The sequence below is a fragment of the Budorcas taxicolor genome, chromosome 8 (genome assembly GCF_023091745.1).
Source record: "Budorcas taxicolor isolate Tak-1 chromosome 8, Takin1.1, whole genome shotgun sequence".
Taxonomy (NCBI): Eukaryota; Metazoa; Chordata; class Mammalia; order Artiodactyla; family Bovidae; genus Budorcas; species Budorcas taxicolor.
Window position 1 is genome coordinate 68,842,836 of NC_068917.1, and position 15,933 is coordinate 68,858,768.

At 39.1% G+C, this 15,933-nt stretch overlaps 1 non-coding gene across 1 annotated transcript; it reads left to right on the forward strand.

Annotated features, from left to right (window-relative positions):
• Positions 1-254: 254 nt before the first annotated feature.
• TRNAC-ACA (transfer RNA cysteine (anticodon ACA)) lies at positions 255-326 on the forward strand. Its single transcript has one exon. It is a non-coding gene; the product is annotated as a tRNA-Cys (tRNA).
• The last annotated feature ends 15,607 nt before the right edge of the window (positions 327-15,933 follow it).

Here is a 15,933-nt window from a genome sequence, read left to right on the forward strand (position 1 = left end):
ATTCCTACAAAGAAAGCAGTGAAACAAGTAAAGTATTTATGAGGAGGAAAAAAAAGAGTGTAGTATATGTGGATAAACATGCGGGCAGACTCAGAGAGAGAGTTAAGCCCTTAAAGTAGTTTAAATCACTTTTATGGGGCATTTCTTCTGAGTTTCTTTTAACCAATCATTTTGATTTGTCCGTTCCTGAGGCCATATTTGGTTTATCTCAGGAACCTCTTGTTTGTGCTCATCTCCTAGCCAAGAGATGGGTTTCCCTGGTGGCTCAGACGGTAAAGCGTCTGCCTACAATGCAGGAGACCCAGGTTCGATTCCTGGGTTGGGAAGATCCCCTGGAGAAGGAAATGGCAATCCACTCCAGCACTCTTGCCTGGAAAATCCCATGGATGGAGGAGCCTGATAAGCTATAGTCCATGGACTCGCAAAGAGTTGGACACAACTGAGCGACTTCACTTTCACTTTCACTTAGCCAAGGTGGATTCTAGGGAGGAGGCTTATGAGTAGTAGACATCATTTACTATGAGGTGATGCCCCTTTCCTTTTTGATCTCCAAGGAGCCTTTCGTTACATATATAGTCAAGGGAGATGTCCTTGAGTTTGAAAATGAGGAATATATGGTCTTCTATCTGTGGAGGACTCAGCCTGCTCAATCATTCTGCTTTTGTGGAGTTTCTGATATCATGGAGTTTTTGTCCACAGGGGAGAAAGTGTTTAACCTGGGCCCCACCTATCTCCTGCCTCCTGGCCATTGGCTACCATACTGAATGGCAACAAAGGGTGTAAAACAAGCATGAAGAAGGCATTCCTAGGAACTGTAAGGTGTGAGATTCAAGAAGGAAGGAAGTGCATAAAGAGTTAACTGTGTGACTAAACCAGAATAAGAATTGACTATATGAAGTAATGATGATGATGAAGTTCTTGTAGGATTTTTAAAAAGAATGAGTAACATATGTCAATAAGATGGTGAGTCTGTTAATATTGAGATGAACTGTTAATATTATTAACATGGTAATTACATATGGTTCAACTTAATTCGTTCTAGGTTCTTACATTGTTAGGGAAGAGAATAAGGGTATGATTGAAAAGAGAGACTGCTTTAAAAGACTGATAGTGAACCAAAAAGGAACAACTGGGAGAGAATTATCTCAGTATTCTGGGTTGAGCCCTTTGTATTTAGGTGCAGACAGCTGGACACTGGCAACCCTATCCAGTAGCACTTTTTTAAGGGATTAGAGGGTTCAGGGAACAGAGTCACATGAGGAATTTATACAAAAGTTATTCTTTGTATTTGATTCTTTCTTCCCACCTGAGCTGTGTGGTGTTAGAAAATGTTTGGGCTATGTGTCCCTTTCCTCTTAATGTGTCCCAGGCATGAAGAGAATTCCAGACATCAGCAGTCAAAATCTTTTCACAAAAATCGTAAGTCCTGGTGGACTCAAGTTCACACTTATTCAAAGAACAAGTACTTCCAATGTACTTGTAGTTCTAATGTACCTTTGAAAGAATATTTCAGGTTAAAGAAACACATTTGTGATGGTAAAGCCAGACAAAGATAATATAAGTGACACCTTTAAATGGTGGTTTACTGAAGGCTGTATCCAAGGAAAAGATGTTGAATCTTGTCAATGCTTTCTCTATAACAACTGACCTGATTATGTGGGTTTTGTCCTCCATTTTGATAGTGTTGTGTATTATACTGATTGATTTTCATATGTTAAATCATTCTTATATTCCAAGACTAAACCTTCCTTGGTCAAGATGTGTAGTTCTTTGAACATGCTCTTGAATTCAGGTTACTAGCAGTGTGTTAAGGGTTTTTGCATTAACATTCTTCAGGGTTATTTGTCTATAATTTTCTTTTGTTGTAGTTTTCTTTATCTGGCTTTGGTATCATGGTAATTCTATCCTCATGGATTGAGCTTGAAAGTGTTCCCTCCTGCTCAATTTTTTTGAAAGAATTTCAGAAGATTAGTGGTAATTCTTCTTTAATTGTTTGGTGGATTTCTCCAGTGAAGCCATCTGGTCTTGAGCTTTTCATTGTTGAGTGGTTTTTGATTAATGATTTAATCTCCTTACTAGTTATTGGTCTGTGTAAAATTTCTAGTTTTTCATGACTCAGTCTTGGTAAATTGTGAGCTTCTACAAAATTTTCCATTTTTTCTAGATTATCCAATTTATTGGCATACAACGTTTCATAGTATTCCATAGTATTCCATAGTATTTATCCCTTTTTATTTCCTAAGCTTTGGTTGTAATGTTCCCTTTTTCATTTCCAATTATATTTGTTTGAGTATTCTCTGTTCTTTCTTACATAATCTAGTTAAAACTTGATCTTTTCAAAAATTTAGTATCATTGAAAATTGTAGTCATATACTACAAGATGGATGAATCTTGAGGACATGATGCTAAGTCATATAAGCCAGTCACAAAAAAATTACTGCTGTATGTTTCCATGTATATGAGATAACAAAAGTGTTTAAATTGATAGAAACAGAAATTATAATGGCAGTTACCATGGACTGAGGGAGAGAGGAATAGGGAATTGTTTCATGGGTATAGAGTTTCAGTTTTATAAGATATAAATGTTCTGAGATCTGTTTTACAAGGTGGATACACTTAAAACTACTGAATCTGAATCACAGGACACTTTATATTGTGCTTTTTATTACCACAATTAAAACATACCCACACCCAAATGTCCTCTCTCTAGCCACAGGACACAGGAAGGGGCAGCCTACAAGACAGAAAAAGTTTAGACAGAAGCTTCTCTACTTCAGGCAACTCTACTGAAAAACTTGTCAGTCTTATTTTCAAACTACTAAAAGTCAAGTGGAGATCCTAGACTTCTACCCTCGCAAAGCCATAATGTATTACCCCAGTTCATGCTCCCCACCAATTAGTGTCAGAAATCTTTGACGATACAGTCAGCACTTCCTTTCTCAAACAGACAGTGTCATGGAAAATACAAAGGAGAGTGAATATTTACCTCCACCCTGCAGTCATAAGGTGCCCCTACAGGGGTGATAGCACAAGAGGCTTGGTGGATAGTCAGTACTTTCCCTACTTGCCTTTGTCAACAAGGATACTGCCTGCTCCTGGCAGTGTTGTTGAGGTGATAAGGGATAGAAGTCACAAGATACTTCTACCTGACCAAGCAAGGGAGGTATCTTAGAGACCCAACTGGAGAGTCAAAACCCGTACCCCTGCCTAGGAGTAACAAGGATCCCTCATGGGGGTCAAGCAGGCAGAGTGGAAGGACTCCTACTTGACCTGGCAGAATTAAGCTGATATTCTCCATTTCTTCTACAGGACCAGTGTCAAAATAAGTGAGCTAAAACAGGAGGCTTAAAGATAAAGATTCTTATAAATATAATATCCCAAATGTTCCATTTCAGTAAAAAATCACTCATCATATCAAGAATGAGGGAAGATCCCAAACTGAATGAGAAAAAGCAATCAGTAAATCCCAAGACCAAGGCAGCAGAGATGTTAGAATATCTGACAGACATTGTCCGCTACCATTAAAAAGCTTCACTAAACAATTATGGACAAACAAATTTGACTAGTCTAGGTCGATGTGTAAAACCTTTTGAATTTATTCTGTTTGGAGGTTGTTTAGTTTCCTGCATGTGTAGATATTTTAGATCATATTTGATGTGTTTTTTCAGCCATTATTTCTTCAATAATTTTTTCTGTACCTTTTTCTTTCTTTTCTCTTGCTGGAATTCTTATGATGCATGTGTTGGTATACTTAAGAGTATGCCCACATCTCTCTGAGGCTCATTTCATTTTTATTCATTCTTGCTTCTTCTCAGCTCCTTAGATTGAATAATCTCACTTAATCTATCTTCATGTTTTTTCTTTCTTCTTCCAGTTCAAATTGATTATCAAATTTTTCTGGTGAATTTGTAACTGTACAGAGAATTTCTATTAGTTCTTATTTATAATTTCTATGTCCTTACTGATTTATCGATTTGGTGAGATATTATTGTTGTATTTTCAATTATTTAGATGCAGTTTGCTTGGTTTACAGTTTTTGTATGTATTTGTAATAGCCGATTGTATATTTTTGTCTGCTAATTCCAACAACTAGGTCATATCAGAAGATTTTTCTCTTGTACTTTTCCACTTTCTTTGCATATTTTGTAATTTTTTGTTGAAACTGAACCTTACAGATAATATATTGTAACAAGTCTGGAATCAAATCCTTTATTCTTCCATGAATGTCTTACTGTCAAAAGATTTCTGTTGGTATTGTTGTTGTTTCTCTCATTGTTGCTTACTTACCTAGATACTTTTCTGAACTAATTATACTGATTCTGTATTCCCAAGAGTGTGTGGCCATTGAGTTCACACTTTTTTTTAAAGAAATTTTTGTTTTTATATGAAGCCTGAATTCCCAGGGGCCACTGAAGGTTAATGTAATTTATTGGTTAGCCAAAGATCCATAAGACTTCCTTAAATTCTGTATTTGTACATCTTTCATTCTTTGCCAAGGGTATCTACATGAGAAGGATTACCTTCAAATTTCAAGTGGTTTATAAGGCAGCCTTAGCTTTCACTTCCTGCTTGTGCAGGGTTTCAAGGTTGAATGATTGGTTTCTTCTCCTTTTCCAGGTCTCTGCTGGGCATGAACAGAGTATTGTACATGTACTTAGCTTTTTAGATACTCAGAAATATGTGAAGATTTTAATAGTCCTAATGATTATCTTCTTTTCCAGATCTTCCTTTAAAAATTCCAGCTAGGTATTTGTTTGTCCCAACTGAAATAATAGACCTAGGCAGCTACAATGTCCCTAAAAAATGGCTATGCTTTTGGAAATACACTAGGGATAGGACATAGCCTCTGCTTCCCTCTCCCTTTTGATCTGAGCTCTGTGTTTAAGAAAATAGTTGAAAAAGCCTGGAAATAGAAATGTTCTATATAGCTGGACAGAGAAAATTTTGACAGTGTAGTTGAAGATGTGTAGTTTTAAATGGAGCTCCAAAATAAGTCTGTCCTCACCACTGGCTGTGTGACTGTCAATGATTATTATGCCACTGAGCTGGGGCTGGGTGGGGAAGGAGGGGAGTTGTTTTAGGCTCTAAGTGATGTTTGACTCTTTTGCAACCCCATGGAATATAGTCCACCAGGCTCCTCTGCCTATGGGATTTCCCAGGCAAGAATACTGGAGTGGGTTGCTATTTCCTTCTCCAGGGGATCTTCCCGACCCAGGGACTGAACCTGCATCTCCTGCATTGACAGGCAGGTTCTTTACCACTGAGCCACCAAATACTCCAAATACAGGCATGGTACAAAGGTTTAGTAGTTTCTGTTGCATAGGTGATTGTTCTGTGGCTTGATTAATTTTCAGAGCTCAAAAATAGTTCCATTCAAATGTCTGGTTGGTATTTTGCTTCCCCCCCGCCCAGGCAGAAGAGCAGTTCATCAGAGTTCTCACACTACCATTTAGGAAACATACATTCTGGTGTGTTTCGTGGTTGGACTAGGTCAGTGGTCCTCCTGCAAACAAGTTGCTCTGTTTCTCCTGGTTTCTGACAGTTTGTGATATTGACAAAAGTGCTCTGCTACTAACATTGAAGAATGTGGAAAACATGAATTAGGAAAATATATTTCCTCTGTTAGATTTAATTTTGTTAATTTCTGGTTTTTAACATCACCTGTTATTTAATATTAGCTGGCATCTGATCTAGCACAAATTATGTGTTAAGAGTTATTCCTGGTTTATTCTATCACTTCACGTGCTCTTTGAAGAATATGTTTAAAGGTGGATGAGTAGGGCATATGCAATAGAATTCATTATTTTGTACCCTCAAGCACATATCTTAATAATTTGTATTTAGTGGAAGTTTAGTTTGTAAAGAACTGTACATAGACACAGAAAGAGGTAATTATAATTTATTGTAGTAGGTAGAATCAATAGATGTTTTCCAACTGAGCTAAGTATGCAGACAAAATACAGTGAGGCATAATTTGAATTCAAGGCATCACAGCAGTATAGTTTTTAAAATTATTAATAATTCTACGCATTCATAAATGTATGGCCCAAGTCATTGACTGTAAAGACTCCAGGAAGCTGAGTGATTCCTGAAATGTCCAATGTGGGGATGCCAGGGCATGACTTGGAAGAATCGTTTTCTTAAGTTCTCAAGCTACTGAGAATCCACATGATAATAACATCACTAAAGGGACATGGAAACCACCTGAAACGATGGTAAATGTAGCACAGCAGGATAGACAGAAATGTGGGGGGAGAACCAGAAGGTAGACCAAAAAGGCTGAGAAACTGATAATTATTTCCATCTTGTTTCATCTACTTCTTTCAAAATACCTGGCATCATTTCTTACTGTCATCTGTTCTGCAAAGAGTCTTCAGAACTTTGTGTGGCTGTTGATTTTGAAGGTTCATGTCTCCTCTGAGAGAGAGAAAGTTATCTCCCTTCTGGACTACCTGCATCTTTTTTGATAGATCAATGATTGTATAAGCCAGAGAATTAGAGGCAGTGCACAGCAGGTGCTAAGCTGCCCATCTACAAAATACTATAAAAGTTTTTCCTGCCCTTTGTTTTCTGACTTATGCCAATTCATTCTTTTGTTTTTTTTTTTGCATAAACAGGTGAAAGCTGCTTTGTTTCCTTTCCCTCTGACTCAGTCTCACAATTACCGGTAGGGAATTTACATTTCAAATTTTGTCTGTAAAACAGGGTTCATAATAACCATTTTTCTCTTGCAAACAGAATTGTGTCCATGTGGCTGTGACTCTGACCACCATCAAGGGAATGGTCACTTTACATTTCTAGACCTCATATTATTGACTTAGGCTTTTTTACATAATTGAGTTTAAAATCATTTAAACATAGGTTTGTTTAATCAATTTCCTCGTCACACGGCACTGCTTATTTAGAACAAAGCCTTTCTGCTGGAATGCTTTCTGATATTTTCCTAGCCATCAGCAAAACATATAATTTTATTTTCTTCCAGAAAAACTATAGGTATCCAGATAAAGTCATTCTCTCATGAATCCCCTTTATTTCTTGGTTTTAACATTATTAACAGAATGATTAGCAACTCAGTCCTGAAGAGGGTAAGTAAAGCACAATCTTAACACTGATGCCCCCATCACCCCCAGAACATATGTGTTAATAATTCTGATTTTTAAAAGATTCTATAATATGTCTTCTGAACACATGACTTAGACATTGGTGATAAAACTTTGGGGAATGAAGGACTCCTCGTTCTGAGGCCATTGTGTGATCTGCATGCATATGAATATTTTATACATCATCATTTGCAGTTTATAGCTGTATCATGCATTTGCATTGGTATACTGCTGCTAATATTCTCTGCACACTGAAGTCCACTCTGTAGTTTTCTTTATTCAGCATGAGGATATTATGCTGGGAGAAACTACATGGTGCCTTATTTTGAGAGATTGATATCTGAAAGAATTACAATTTTCTTCCATATCAGTGACCAGACCTACAAGCAGAAACTCTTCTGATATGCCATCTGGAATTGTTCAAACATCTGTCATGTGAAGGGACCCCAGGAGCTTCTCACAGATTTTGGAGGGTCTCTGTGGAAGGATTCATACCCTGCAGGCACCAGCCTGTCCTCTTTAAAGCATGGTGGGCAGGCAGACAAAACCTACTCAATATCACACCTGCTCACTGCTGCACTGGCCACCTGCTGATACCTCAGCCAAGGGATAGAGGAGGAGAGGCAGGGTAGCAGATTCCACATGGCATCCTAATTAGGTTCACTCCTGAGCATTTCTGAGGTGTGGGTTGTGTAGGGAAAATGTATGTCTCAGTGGAAAGTGTGCATTGTCTGCATAGGACAACTTTCTGGGTAATCTAAGGCTGACTCTATAGGAGTTATTTTACATCTCTGCAAGTTGTAGGTAAATGTCACCAATGCAGAGTAATTCTTGCCTCTAGACATGCAAATCAGAGAAGGCAATGACAACCCACTCCAGTACTCTTGCCTGGAAAATTCCATGGATGGAGGAGCCCTGGTAGGCTGCCGTCCATGGGGTCACTAAGAGTCGGACACGACTGAGCGACTTCACTTTCACTTTTCACTTTCATCCATTGGAGAAGGACATGGCAACCCACTCCAGTGTTCTTGCCTGGAGAATCCCAGGGATGGGGGAGCCAGGTGGGCTGCCGTCTGTGGGGTCGCACAGAGTTGGACACAACTGAAGCGACTTAGCAGCAGCAGACATGCAAATGGAATGTCTGAAGGGACAGCCCCCTTATTTAAAAAACAAAACTGTTCTGTCTCTATTTGTGTATTCTACTTGATTCCTTCATTTAATTAATGAGTTAGGCAGCCTTTGAGCATTTATTTCAGATGTTTATGAGAGCCATGATTTTCTCCTTTTTGGAAAATTATCTTTAATAACTTCCAGGAATGACATCACCAAGATGGAGATATAGGTTGTTCCTGACTCCTCTCCCCATTGCAAGAAGAGCAATTAACAACTATTTATGAACAAGATAAGACTGAGAGAATCCTAGAACGTGAGAAACAGGCTGAAGGCCCCCTGCACCACAGAGACCAAGACAGATAGTGTTAGAAAGTTAAGAGGAACACTGACTGCGTTGCCCTTCTCACAGAACAGGGCAGCACCACACACAGAGGTCTACCCTGAACCTGTTGTTCCTCTAGTGGGAAAAGAGAGCCCGGGGAGACAACCAGCACCCCCAGCACTGTGGGTTGCTTTGTGGGAGTCCCTACCCTGAGTTTCCCTGGTGGCTCAGTTGGTAAAGAGCCTGCCTGTGAATGCAGGAGATGCAACAGATGCAGGTTCAATCCCCGGGTAGGGAAGAGGGAACGACAACCCACTCCAGTATTATTGCCTAGAGAATTCCATGGATAGAGGAGACTGGTGGGCTATAGCCCATGGAGTCACAAAGAGTCAGACACAACTGAGTGACTACTTTGGTTGTCTTTCATTTTCTTTCTACTTTGGTCTTGCCCCATACGGATTAACGGGGTCTATAGAGCTCAACCACTGGGAATCTGACTGTGACAGAAAAGAGAAGTAGGGGCTTGCAACAATCAGCACATGGATCTTGACAGACTGAATCTATACCTGTGGTGCCCCAATAGTAATCCCAACAAGTGGGTTTGCTCATGTACAGAACTAACTTGGTGGTAGACTGACCAGAGGGCTCATTAGGATGCATATCTGCCTGCTTCAAATCTTCAAAGGAGGAATTTTGCCAAGCGTGGAACCTAGTTCGCCCATACACTGGCATGGAGCTGAGTCATAGCCCCACCCACTCAGGAGACTGTCTCTGGCTGCATCTGGCCAGAAGGACTGGTAAAAGCCTCTGGAAGCTGTGTAACCAGCAGTGCAAAAGCCAAGAAATGAGTACACAGTGTTGATCAACCCCAGAGCAAAACTAGTACTAGACATGGAGGCTTCTGTGGCTATAATCAGGAAGGGAGATTAATTCATAGCCAAGGCTGAGAGTAGCTCTTGGTCCTTCCCAAATGGTAGAGGTATGGGTGGCCCCTCTCCATCTGGCCCAGGGAAGGAAACTGAGATACAACCCCACTTGCTGTGGAGAGTGTCTTCTGGACCCTTCTGATCAGAAGGGCAGGTGAGAATACCTGAAAGCTGCATAAGCCGGTAACACTTAAGCCCAGAGACATGCAGGCAGAGTTGATAATGGGCAGACCAAAGCCAGTGTCCCTATTCCAACAGGGAACTTGGGGGACATGGACTGGCTTGCAGAGTTTTTGCTTATAAGTCAGTTGATAATCTAATGGGAGTTCCCTTGTATGTAGCTTGTGACTTCCCTTACTGCCTTTTTTAAATTAAATTTTTATTGATGATAATTGATTTATAACATCATATTCCCTTACTGCTTTTAATATTTTGTCTTTATCTTTAATTTTTGCCATTTTAATTGAAAAGTATCTTGATGTGACCCTCTTTGGTTTGATCATGTTTTCAGCTTTCTGTGTTTACTGAATTCAGGTGTCAGTTTACTTAATGTTTTTAGCTAGTATGTCTTCAAAAATATTCTTTGTTTCTTTCTCTCTGTTTTCTCCTTCTGGGATCGCTAATATGAATATTAGTAGACTCAGTGTTGTCTCAGAGTCCTCTTAACCAGTCATAATTTTTTTTTAATTATTTTTTCACTTCAGTTTGAGTGATTTCTCCTCTTACCCATTTCGTTGTAGCTTTTCTTTACATCATTTATTTCTGCTAGTCTTCAGATTGTTCTCATTGAGAGGATCTCTGTAACTAGTTGTCATTTTGGTGTGTTCATAAAAGAGATAAGCTCATGGCCTTCCTGCTATGTCATCTTGTCCTCTCCTTTCCTTCTGCAATATCTTGTTTGATGGCAAAAATAAAATGTATTTTTTGCTGTTGTTACACTCATTCTTTATGTAAATATAACAAAATTTAACATATTTCCAGTTTAGTCAGGCTTCAAAAATTTGGGGAATTCATCAATTAAAATAAGCAGATTACAGTATTTATTTAGTGCTATTCTCTACTTACAAGGCACTATAAAATTTGCAATATTTGGTCAGGTAGAGCAGTATCTAAACAATAAACTCAGATTTAAAAGTAAAGATTACATATGCATTTCTAACTAGCGTAACTGCCCTGGTTAGCTATTGGACTAGGTCATTAGTTGTGGAATATATTCAATTGGCTGTGTTAATTACAGCTTGGCCTACTTTATTTCTTAATGAATGATTTGTATTCCAACATCTTAAATTCTTTTTCTGCTCCTGGAGTGTGCATTGTAAAGGACTATAATTTCTAATTAAGCTCTCAAATATTAGCCATTCTTATAAATTATTTATAGTATGTCTGTTGGATGCAATCTGGATTAATGAGATTTTAGGAAAAATCTTGAAACACTTGAATAATATTATTACCTGTCATCTGAAATCTGGGTTAGGCCCACAGAGATGCTAAACTCTAAGTGATAATTCTCAAATCATCTGGTCTCAGCAAGTCCAGAACAACTTACTTGCCAGATTCTGGTTTTCATCTTAGATTCTTGCTGCTCCTTCTAAGTTTTCTTAGCTGAGTCCCCTTCAAGTAACTGTGAAATGTCAGAGGCCCTCAATGCCATTTGTGAATCTTTTCATGTAGCTATACTCTCTCTGCATGTAATTCCAGTGCCTCTCAATAAATTCAGTTTGAACTTCTCCAGACAAATGTGTTCATTTGTATGTCAAATAGATAACTTAAAATACAAAAGCACCCAAATGGAACTCTTAGCTTTCCCCTCCCCCTGTCCTGACTTCCTCAATATTTTCTGCATCAGTGAATACCAGTGCTATCTATAGAGTTACTGCAGTGCAAGACTTGCATCATGCTTCTTTTGCCTCAAGTGTCTGGTTCACTGTTTCTCTCAGGTCCTAGAAAGTTCATGGCACATGGGAGATGCTCAATGCTCTGTCACTGAGCACTGAATAAGACATATTCCCTGAAAAGTCAGGAGAGATGAGAGTCATGCACTCGATGGTAGAATTTAATAGGACTGCGCTTTGACTTGAGATTAATTTTTTTAATATTAATAAAAGTTGGGGAAAGGGAGAGGAAGGTAATGATCTCTGCAGCTGAGCAGTCCTGAAAAGAGATCTTACTTAGTTCCCTGCCCAGGGATTTAACTTGTGTAACCTGGATGAAAACTAGGAATCCCTAGTGACCAACACCAGGGGCTAGAGGCTAGAAGCAAAGTGGCCCTGGCTCTTGTCCCTGTCTGAAAACAAGAATGTTTCAAGGAAGCAAAAACTAAAAATAGGTACAAAGTTTATTTTTAGACACAGCACAAAGTATGGGAGAGCACACAAGAAAAGAGTTTGTTTATCTAACTCAGAAGTAGGGCAGAGATACATACCCAGAGAGAAAGAATACAAGCATCTTCTATAATGAGGAGGAGTGCAGTAAGTCAGAAGCTAGGCAGAGATACACACCTGCAGAAGCGTTCAGGCATCCTGAATGAGAACAGAATAAAGAGGTAATTTAAATCACATGACTTCCCTGGTGGCTCAGAGAATAAAGCATCTGCCTACAATGCGGGAGTCTGGGGTTCAATCCCTGGGTCCAGAAGATCTCCTGGAGAAGGAAATGGCAATCTATTCCAGTATTCTTGCCTGGAAAACCCCATGGATGGAGGAGCCTGGTGGGCTGCAGTCCATGGGGTCACAAAGAGTCAGACTTGACTGAGCAACTTCACTTTCACTTTTAAATCACTTATATAGGGCAGTCCTTTGGGGTCTTTGTTTACCTTTGGCCAATTATCTTGTTTCTTTCTTCACACCTGATTGGTCCATGGATGCTCCTCAAGATGTGCCAACAACTTTTTGCTGAGATGGTTCCCACCCCAAAGGCCAGTTGGTGCAAGTCCACAATTATTATGGGGGCCCCTCCCTTTTTGACTCCCAAGAAGCCTTCCTGCACATGTGTAGACAAGGAGTCTTCCTTTGCCTCAGGAGTGTGCACCTTATCTCTGCTTTAGCAGAGCTTAGCTTTTGACACTAGCTTTGTTCTTGGAGTGTTTGGGTGAGAACAAAGCTCATGAATTTTATGCCACTTAACAAAGTGGCTCAGATGGTAAAGAATCTGTTTGCAATGCAGGAGAGCATGGGTTTGATCCCTGGCTCAGGGATGTCCCCTAGAGAAGGGAATGGCTAGCCACTCCAGTATTCTTGCCTGGAAAATCCCATGGAGAGAGAAGCCTGGCAGGCTACAGTCCATGGGGTTGTAATCAGACACAACAGAGTGACTAAGAGTTTCACTTTGACAAACATCATGTATCCAGCCCAGAGTCACACTATTTCCTACGTCAGCAAGAGCACACATAGATGGAAAGATGACAAAGTTTCTAATGTTTTTTTCTTATAAAGTTTGGACCAAGGATAGCTCATGTAGGTAAAAGTGACATTGGATTGGGATAGTTGAAAAAATTAGACAATAAATCAGTGTCTTCTTTACTAATAGAAGATAGAGTTTATTAGAGCAACATATAGGATTGCTGGGCACTTTTGAGTGCTCATTTGAGGTGGCTCTGAATTAATTATAGTGATGTCACTCAGCTCTTCTAATTTTATCCAGTAAAACTCAGCTACTTAGAGCTGGCATGAGGTAGGTGGTTAAGTTCATTTGGACAGAGAGTGAGTTTGAAGGAAGAATGAGGAGTGAGGAGCAAACCTGCTTTTTGCTGATTTTACTGTTGACCAGTCAGTCTTACTGTAATTGAGTAGAAGTCTATATTTTCATTAATTTAAATCATACTTCACATGTTTTTATTTTCCTCTGCAGAGTGCTGTGTCTTCCATAAATGCCTATTATAGACTATCACATTAATATATAGGTCTTAGAATTATCAATAATGATTGATAAGGAATCATATCAGGTACATGCTGATCATTAGGGCCTTAGCAATGAACCCTTTAAGCACAGGCCTTTACTTGTCTAGGTGCTTGCATTTCTGCTTTTGAATAGTTATTAGAGCAAGAGAACATGGCATATTAATGTGTACTAATCAGCATTGCTGTGGCAGTAAACCACCCACAAACCTCAGGTGTTATAAGAATAAGCATGTATTTCTTGCTGCCTATTTGGCAGTGACATGTGGGTCTGCTCTTCATATGTATTTTCCCTCTGACTTACTCATTCCCTTGCCTCTAGGTCTCACTGATACTCAAAACCACCATCCATAGCATGGGAAGATTTCAAAGTGACCCCACTTGTTGTCTGTTCGCCTGTGCATAGACTTGGGAAATCTTTTTCTAAGGCCTGTTTCCCACACACAGAACAGGAGGTAGACCTAGACCAGACCTTCCCCATTCACAGCAACTCCAGGCAAGAGTACTGGAGTCAGGTGCCATTGCCTTCTCCGTATGCACAGTTAAGGGAGGGGATTTTGAGATAGTGCATAAAAATCTTGCAGCTCCTCAGGAACTGTGCCAAGTCAATAGTCAACAAGGCGGTATCATATCAAATGGACATTTCTTTGATCTTGCCTGGTCTTTCTGTTGCATTTAATAATTAAGCGTCCATTTCATTCTCAAAATTTTCATTTATGACATTATTTTCTATGACATCACTCTCTAAATTTCCTCTTCTTTTCTGATCTCTACTTTTCAGGAGCCCTACAGCCTTCTTTGTCCTCCAATTTCTATCTTCAGCTTGCACAGATACTCTGAGTCACCAGATTTATAGCTAAATTTTCAATTACCATTTCTTTGCTGATAATAAATCTATCTATCTATCATCTATCTGTCTATCTAAGATTTCATTTCTAAGCTCCAAAGTCACATCCATTATTCTTTTATTGAACAGGTACTTTTGAACCAATATGAACTCTAGTGAGAATTGTAGGTAGAACTAGGAACAAAAGAAAACCTCTCACCTTATGAGGCTTACGTTTCAGTAAGGGGAATAATAAAACTGAAATAAACACACATATAATATGTCAGATAGCTATAAATTCTTTGAAGAAAAATTAAGCAGTATATGGTGAGGGCTGACAGAGTATCCTGGGATGGAAAATGAGGCTTGTGGTTTCATTTGGGGTGGTCAGCAGAGACCTGATCCCTGTAGAGTATCATATGATGTTAAGAATTCTAATTGCTCTTGCTTTTGTTAGACAGTTCAGAATCCCAGATCCTGAGTATGGAAATTTTATGACAATGAAGTGAATAAAATCGCAAAATGGCAACAGTTCATCCTGTGATTCAGCATACATAGTACAAGTGATAAGACCTTTGTTTCAATATTAAGATAGGGGATTATTATCAATGCATTAGTCCAGCATTGATATGTACATCAATGTTGAATAAATATAAAAATATGGTATTATTTACTGATGTGTCGAACAAAAACATCATAATTATTTAACAAATACATTATAAACATTACACAGCTAGTCCCTGTGGATAAACAGTATTTTTTATTTCAGACTAAGCTCCTGTATTAGTCAGATAAGCCACAGGAAACAGATGACACACATCATGGAAGATTTTTCAAGGAGTGTTTACCTGAAATTATCACAACATTGTTAATCAGTTACACACCCAATCCAAAATAAAAGGTTTGAAAAAATAGTTTAATAAGGAAAAAAACCCACAAAGAACCTAATGGCAAAGTGTGGGCGGGCTTCAGGGAAGCCACAAAGGACAGTGCAGGGACCCAAGACTGGCGGCAGTAAAACTGCCATGACCCCATGACATGGGGAGAGATTACCAGAACCTGAAAAGAGGAAGAGTCCACAGAACAGGTGACCTCTTGTCTTGAGACGCAGCTCGAGACAACCACACAGAGAGAACTAGGAAAATGACACCGAGGCCTCTCTCCTTCTCTCTCTGTTCTCCTGACTGAGCTCCTCACTGGCCAGAAGGCACAGGCACTCATTTGCTATCATCCACTCTGGTTATTCTCAAGCAGATGGCAGGGTGCAAAGTAGCAGAGAAAGAACACACAGGTCCAAGAGACTCCAGGATGAATCAGTGAGATGGAACTGCATAAAAGTTATAGAATCACTTTTTAACATATAGGCTTTGGAAATTGTAAACTTGGAAAATTATGTTTAGAGAAATGGCATCTTTAAACAGAAGTTTATCTTTTTAAAATACAAGAAAAATTTAGCTTATGGCAAATTCATGAATTCTGGAGTCATCACTTATAGTGTGATGGAAAATGGCAGAATGAACACCTATGTATGTCTTCTCGTTCTGCCATGAACATATGTTCATAAAAAGGTATTCAAAGAAGAATTTACCTTTTACAGTGGTGATCATGTAATCAGGGCTCAGAAGTTGAGTTTCTGTAGCATAAACATCAACATGATGAGGGATGCAATCTAGTGGGATACCTCCATCCAGAATTTGCAGGATGACTGTAATGAATCAGTGGGCCATTCAAAGAAGCTCTTAGAATTCAATAT